Source organism: Octopus bimaculoides, chromosome 8, assembly GCF_046866305.1.
Source record: "Octopus bimaculoides isolate indiv1 chromosome 8, ASM4686630v1, whole genome shotgun sequence".
Classification (NCBI taxonomy): domain Eukaryota; kingdom Metazoa; phylum Mollusca; class Cephalopoda; order Octopoda; family Octopodidae; genus Octopus; species Octopus bimaculoides.
Genome location: NC_142935.1, coordinates 53,105,898 through 53,113,352, shown reverse-complemented (window position 1 = coordinate 53,113,352; position 7,455 = coordinate 53,105,898).

The following is a 7,455-nucleotide window of genomic DNA, read 5'->3' as shown; positions in this document are numbered from 1 at the left end:
ACATGGTTCCAGAGTCAGTTCCAGTGTGTGGCACCTTGGCAAGTGTCTCCTGCTACAGCCTCGCGCTGACCAAGGCCATGCGTGTAGATTTAGTAGAGAGAAACTTAAAGAAGCCTGTCAACTGGTGTTGATATGTTTATGTCCCTGTAACTTGGAAGTTTGGCAAAAAGAGACCCATAGAATAAGTACCAGTCTTGAAATATATAAAAAAAAAATACTGGGGTCAATTCATTTGGCTGAAAAGTCTTCAAGACTGTGCCCCAGCATAGCTGCAGCCTAATGACTAAAACAAATAAAAGAAAAAAGTGTGTGTGTGTGTGTGTGTGTACAATCATATATATATATATATATATATATATATATATATATATATATATATATATATATATATATATATATATATATATATATATATATATTTTTAACTGATAAAAAATAAAGAAACAGTCTCAAGGGTGTCACACCATTTGATGATGTTTCATTTTACAACTATTCAGAATCCACAACATTGTGGTAGAGAGATGGATGATTACTGGAGTCACCATAAAGAACAATGCACAAATTGTAGTAGCTTAACTTGCTAACATCAAATTTCATCGCCCATCTTCACTAACATCACTGATATATCCAGCTGCTGATAGCCACTAAATAGGCAGTAGCGGAATTTGAACTGAAGTGGGATGGAAAAGTAGCAGCACCAAGTCAATGAGATAAATCTGCTGATATAGATATATCTGGCTTAGAGAAAAATAGGAAAGAGAGATGGGGATGAAGTGCTGAGGAAAAAAAAAAAAACCAAAAAAAAAAAAACTAGTGAAGTATAGAGATAGCAATCAATATTGCTGACGCCCCCTTTTTCACAATGCATCTCATTAATTATTGAATCAGATAAATAGTTATTTTGTGAGTAGTGATTTCTACCATCAGAGATTCTCTTATCAGTCAGAGGTCATAGCTTTCAGAGGAAAGGGCGGGTAATGGATATGTATGCATGTGTGTGGAGACAGGGAGAGAGATGGAAAGGAGGGGTTCGCTTACACGCATCGCAGTAGATCCATTGGTCGTATGGATTAATCAGGCGTGTCTAATGCTATACTATGTGAGTAATGGTAAATTGCAGACGATGTTAATGTGAAGAAAACACACTCGATATCTGGATTATCCAAAAAGAGAACATGAAATATCTGTGCTGACAACATGCACCTCATCCAAACCCCCTTTACTGAAACTGGCCAAACAAACAAGAGTTTGTATTTAATAACAACCTTTTCACAGGACATTTCCGTGAACAATCAATTCTGCGACACCAATAAACCATTCAAATCAGATGGCACAGGAAAGCAATCAGTTTTACCTGCAGTTCTTTGCTATCACTTATCACTGATGAGGTGATGACTTGACAGCCACCACACAACTGCATTGACTTAAAAAAATAAAGAAAGAAAAAAAAAAAACACATGGTGCTGATGTTAAAAATAGAAAAATCTCTACATTTTTATAGCATTCATGAAAGTAAAATGACCATAGATTTTGCTGCCATTGTTTTTACTGTTGATAGTTTTTTTTGCCTTTTGCCTGTTTCTTTGTTTGTTAAGTTACTTTGATCTTTTGAATTTAGTTCCAAGTTGTGTTAGGAAGTATTATCAGCCTATCCGCTGCCTAACTTAATTAAGTGGGGACACACACACACACCTCCATTAACTGCCATTATAGACTAGACATCCTCTACCATGTGTACAGTTATAATCATCAGCTAAGATTTATTTATTTATTTATTTATTTGTGGGAGGATGATCTTTCTATATTTTTTCTTTTTTCTTCAATATGATTTATTTTTAGTTTTCAATTCATCAATTATTGTCCCTTCTCTCCTGTATTTTTGATTCTTATTCTATTCTATTTCATAGATAAACTTGTTTCAGAAAGAGAGAAGGGGGGAGGGACAGATGAAAGAAGGAAAGCAAGAGAAACATAAAAAAAAGAAAAGAAAAGAAAAAAGGAGCCCAAACAATGTTCTATTTATTATTTTAAACATTGTTCCACCTCTTCATCTTTCAACATCCCTCACAACCACCCATATATATATATATATATATATATATATATATATATATATATATATATATATATATATCATTGCTTTCTTCTCTTTATCAATTCTCTCACTTATATCATTCAAACATTTTCTGCTTGAATTTATTTCGTGCCATTTCATCTTTCATAGCTGCTTTCATTCAATACTTGCGAAGCTGGTTTCAGTTTTTCTTTAGCAATACAAGAAATGTAGAATTTATAAATGCATATATGCACATACCACTGTGAGGAATCGATGTCTTTGTATGTACATAGCAAAGGAAAGAAGGAAAGCAATGTGTCAATAGATGTATACATAAACAGTGATTGTGCCTGATATTATGTCCAAAACTAGTGCAAGCCATTCACATATCCATGTGTAAATGAGAAAAGAGTTGTCTAAAGAGAATTTTATCTTTGCTTTACTTGTATTTTCTTTTGTTTGTTTCTTATTTCATTTTCGTTTTATTTATTTATTGTTTTCTGTCTTATTTTCATTTCTTTGCATTTTTTAGACAACGTTTCAGCTCAATTACACATGCAAGCATGCATGTTCGGTCACGCACACAAGATGAAGGAAGGAAACCATCAAAGAACAAGCAAAACAACGGAAGTTTAAAGTGTTTTGTTTTACAAAGATTCTGTCTTTTATGAAAATAATAATAATAATAATAATAATAACAATAATAACAATAATAACAACAACAACAACAACAACAACAACAATAATAATAATAAAATGGAATAAATAAATAAATGTGATACAAGAAAATATAAGTTGGACAGAGAAATGAATCAAATTCCATATGGCTTTTGTACTTTCTACTTGGAAATACTTCCTGCTATAGAGCTTATGTGTATTTTTCTTTATTGGAATCTGAATAAGGAATCAATAATAAAGATTAGAAATAGATGAAAATGATAGAAGGGAGGGGAAAGGTTAAACAAATTAAAAGAGATAGCAGAACTACTGACAGTTAGAGGGAAAAAGTGTGTAGGGATGAGGGATGAGGCAGTAAAGAATGATTCAAATAAAAATAAAAAGAGGTTGGTGGAATTAAAGAAGGAAAAGAAATAAGTGAAAAATAGCCATGGATGATAGTTGAATTAATTTTCAATCCTAATATTTTAATTCAGGTCTGGGAAAAGATATTGAAAAGAAAAGAAACAGTAGTTACCACACGCATGCACACATACACACACACACACACATGCACACACACATGCGCGCACACACTTTAAAGAGTTTATTATGTTAAATACATGTAAATGCAAATTCACCACTGAATGGCAGTGATTCTCAGTGAGCTATTAGCATCAAATAGTATTATAAGAGCAATACAGAGAGTAAAAATTACTAAGAACCAGAAATAGCAGTAAAAGAGATAAAATGATTCTTCAACAGTCATCTTAGGAAAGAGAAAAAAAAACCCAGTTGTTTCATGCTTTAGAATAAGTGCATCATCACAAAATGAGATTTCTCTTCTTACATTATTGCTCTATGTTATTTACCAGTCCTACTACAGGCAATTGCATTTAAAACAGCTAAATGTTAGAAATCAGATCAAAATAGCTGCCCCTACCCCTGAAAACTGTATGCTTAGCAATAAAGGCCATGCTACATTTTTTTTCACTCTAAAACTTAAACTCTTGATGGTTAGTGATCAAAGTTTTTAAAGATCAGTCTTTAATTAGGTGTTTGTGTATGTATGTATGTATGTATGATGTGTATATGTATGCTTGTCTGATGTATCAGATAGATTATACTATATAAGAACAAGAGAGATATTCTTGCTATCTAAATTTGTACTGAAGAGAATGTTACCCAACACTTAGGCAGGTTTAATGTAACACAATAAAGATCCTATAACAAACATTGCTATACACAGAGATTAGAGTATTCTTACAAGACTGAAGTTGTTCGAATTGTTAAATATATGTTTTAGAAACAAAGTGATTTCTAACACAGAGGCTTTAACAGTATTTCCTTACATAGAAGCACCCAACATACTAGCACAATACCTTCCAACAGGGCCTCCCTGATACAGTGTTCTCTTAACGTAATGGTTGAGTAGCATCCAACATAATAGCACACTGGTCTTCTTATACAGGCACAGAATCAGCTATTTTTGCAAGTGCTTTAACATTGTATATGATGGACATAAACAGTAACATGTTAAAATTAAATGCTTGAATTAGTTGAAATAAGATTATATAAAGTAAAATCACGTTAGTAGAAAGATCAACAATAAGACAATATTTCAGACAAACGTTAGGTAACTATTGTATATTGATGAAATATCTAAATTTCATTTATAAAACAATTTTATTGTTCTTTAACCCTATGCTTATCCTGTGTATCACATATGCTATACAGGACATATTTCCCTGGCAACTATGTATAATAGATGATACATATTCCTAATCTTTTTCAACCACCAGAGTAACTTGGAACTTTTGAAAGTATGAAACAAGGGCTAATTAAAAGTCAGTAAAACAAGCATGAACATTCAGCACAGACTTATAGAAACGTTTTGAACTGGCAAAAATAGTGTATGATTTTAACTAGATCAAGTTCTGAAGTAGTATGGTGAAGTAATTTCAATGTTATATAGCTGGAATGATTTAGTTTCCTCACACTGATAGCAGCATGTTAATAATTATAATTATAGTACATGAAGTGAATGAAACTATTGTCAATAAAGTGTAGAAAAATATACAATTACATACACAAAAAAAATGACACGCAACAATAACAGAATTGTGAAAGAAAGGAAAAAAGAAAAGAAAAAAATGAAAATAGAACAACAAAGTGAGGTTCTTTTACTTAATCCTTGACCATCTAGTTATTTTTTCTTTCTTGCTCTCAACTCTCTCCACTGTCCTTCCAGTTTGTAGTATCTATGACCAACATAATCACAGGACCCATTCCACACACAACAGTAATTTCAGTTGTTGAAAAGAATTGTATCATGTTACTAACAAGGGACTCATAAATAGGAGAGCAATTTCTATAGGAGAACATTTCAAAATGAAAAGAAGCTATTGAATATTTTTAGACAAAAAAAAACAACAAACATTGCCAAACAAACATATGCACTGACCCCTTGTATATATATATATATATATATATATATATATATATATAAAAGAAGAAAAGAAATTGTTGGAGGGGTAGATATAATCAAGCAATAACTGCTTGTCAGTCTTTCTTCAAGACTGAGAGACAAGTAAAATAATGAGTGCTGAAAACAATAAAAGGTCATTAAGTAAGTAATACTACAGTATTCCAGTAACTTTGCCAATAATCAACTTTAAAGATACAAATCTAGTGAACTGTTTAAGGTTGCAATATTCAGACATAAAGTACAATGGTTGTGAGTTCTAACCTTACTACAGCCAGATTTTTCTTTTTAATAGAATAGTCAGGAGGGAAGGGGTAGTAACTATGAACCCTCTCCAAGACTTCAGCAACTGGTGGGTAGAAAGAAGGCCATCTCATGCCAAAAACCTACTCCAATAGAGAAGACTCCACTAAAAGAACCCACAGCTTAGGTGGTGGTGTTAAACTGGGTAACAGACTGCAGAAAATGCCCTGAAGCAGAAATATTTCCTCCAATAGCTCGTATACAGTTTCTGCCTACCAAATTTCACTCATAAGTCTTTGATCACTTACAGGCTATAGCAGAAGACACTTGCCTAAGGTGCTGTGCAATAGGACCAAACCAAAAAACACATAGTTGTTAAGTGACTTTCTTAACCATACAAGCCAATCATGCACCTAGATTGCTTAGGAAAGACTGATTACTCAGCTTTTCTTGCCATCCTTGCTGGCAATAGATTTCACTCATAGTACACAACTGAACAAGTAATTAGCAAAAGACAGGGCATCCATGTGAGGGGAAAATTAACCCCACCATCTTGAAAATATCTAGGCTTCCCCACACTCCCAATGTTAATACTGAACAGAGGCAATAACATTTTTTTAATTGTAAAGCACAGTGCATATAAAGCAGTTAAACTACTGACCATGGTATTATATACTGAAATCTTTATCCAGGCACTGTGCTATGTCTGAAGGCAAGGAACTTTAGTCTGCCTCAGCTGAAAATAGGTGCCATCCTTCAATTTAAAATAAATTAAGTAATACAATGTGCAGCTATCTTGTATAAGTTCTGCCTACAGAAATTGAAATATAACTACAGTAGTGAAAATAAAGGAAAAAGTTGTCTAAGTTAGATACAAATGCCAAATAATAAAAATTTGAAGGATGGCCAAATTAAGGTTTTAGTTTCTAAAAACAAGAGATAACCTATAATTTCTGTCTGTTTTGTTTATTCAGTTATGTGACTGCAACAAGAGACAAACACGATATAACAGTAACACAGATAAGTATATATATATATATATATATATATATATATAAATACTGAGAGAGATTACACACATGAAGCAAAAATATCTACATTTGATATTGTTGGAACAGAAACATCATCTATGTTCGATAGTGTTACAACAAAAACAATATTTCAGCTACAATTTAAATGGTGGTGGGCTGGGCAAATGACATGTTACAACAGAGATTTGATTCATTTCGACAAGTAAAGAATCAAATTTTAGATAAGCACTTATGTTTGTAAGTAATGTTAAAATAACTGCAAAATATCCTTTTCCTTAAGAGAGAGAGAGAGAAAAAAAGAAGGTAGGTTGGGTGAGATAAAATAAATAAAACCAATGTTATATTTACTGTTTCTGCAGAAAATGGGAAATCAAATACTTAAAAACAATAATAAATTTAAGATAAAAAATTCTAAATCCCAAAGCTTTCTTTTTAAAACTATGTTTAATCTGTTTAACCTCTTTAGTAATGAAACTTTGTTGTATTAACATTACTGTCATATATAAGGTAACATGCAAACAAAAATAAGTTTTGAAAACTTTCCTGCTTGTTTTGTACACAAAATAAAAATGCAAGAATTAATAATAACCCTATATCAAATTTTAACAATGTCACATTACTCAAATCAAAAAACTATCTTAGCATGGGATAAAGAATGTGATATCTTCCAACTACTGGGAAGAATTTTCAGAATTAAAATGACTCATAAAGCATTAAAATTCTTTCTGACAAATATATTATTCAAATGAAATAAATTGAGATGGTTGCTTTACAATAGAGTAAATCTATTCACAAATGAATGAATGAAATGAATGTGTGTGTGTGTGTGTGTGTGTGTGTGTGTGTGTGTGTGTGTGTGTGTGTGTGTGTGATCACGCATGTGCACCATTCCAAATGTAATACATCATCATATTAATATCCACTTTTTCATGCTTGCATGAAGTGGATGGAGTTTATTGAAGCAGATTTTCTAAAGCCGGATG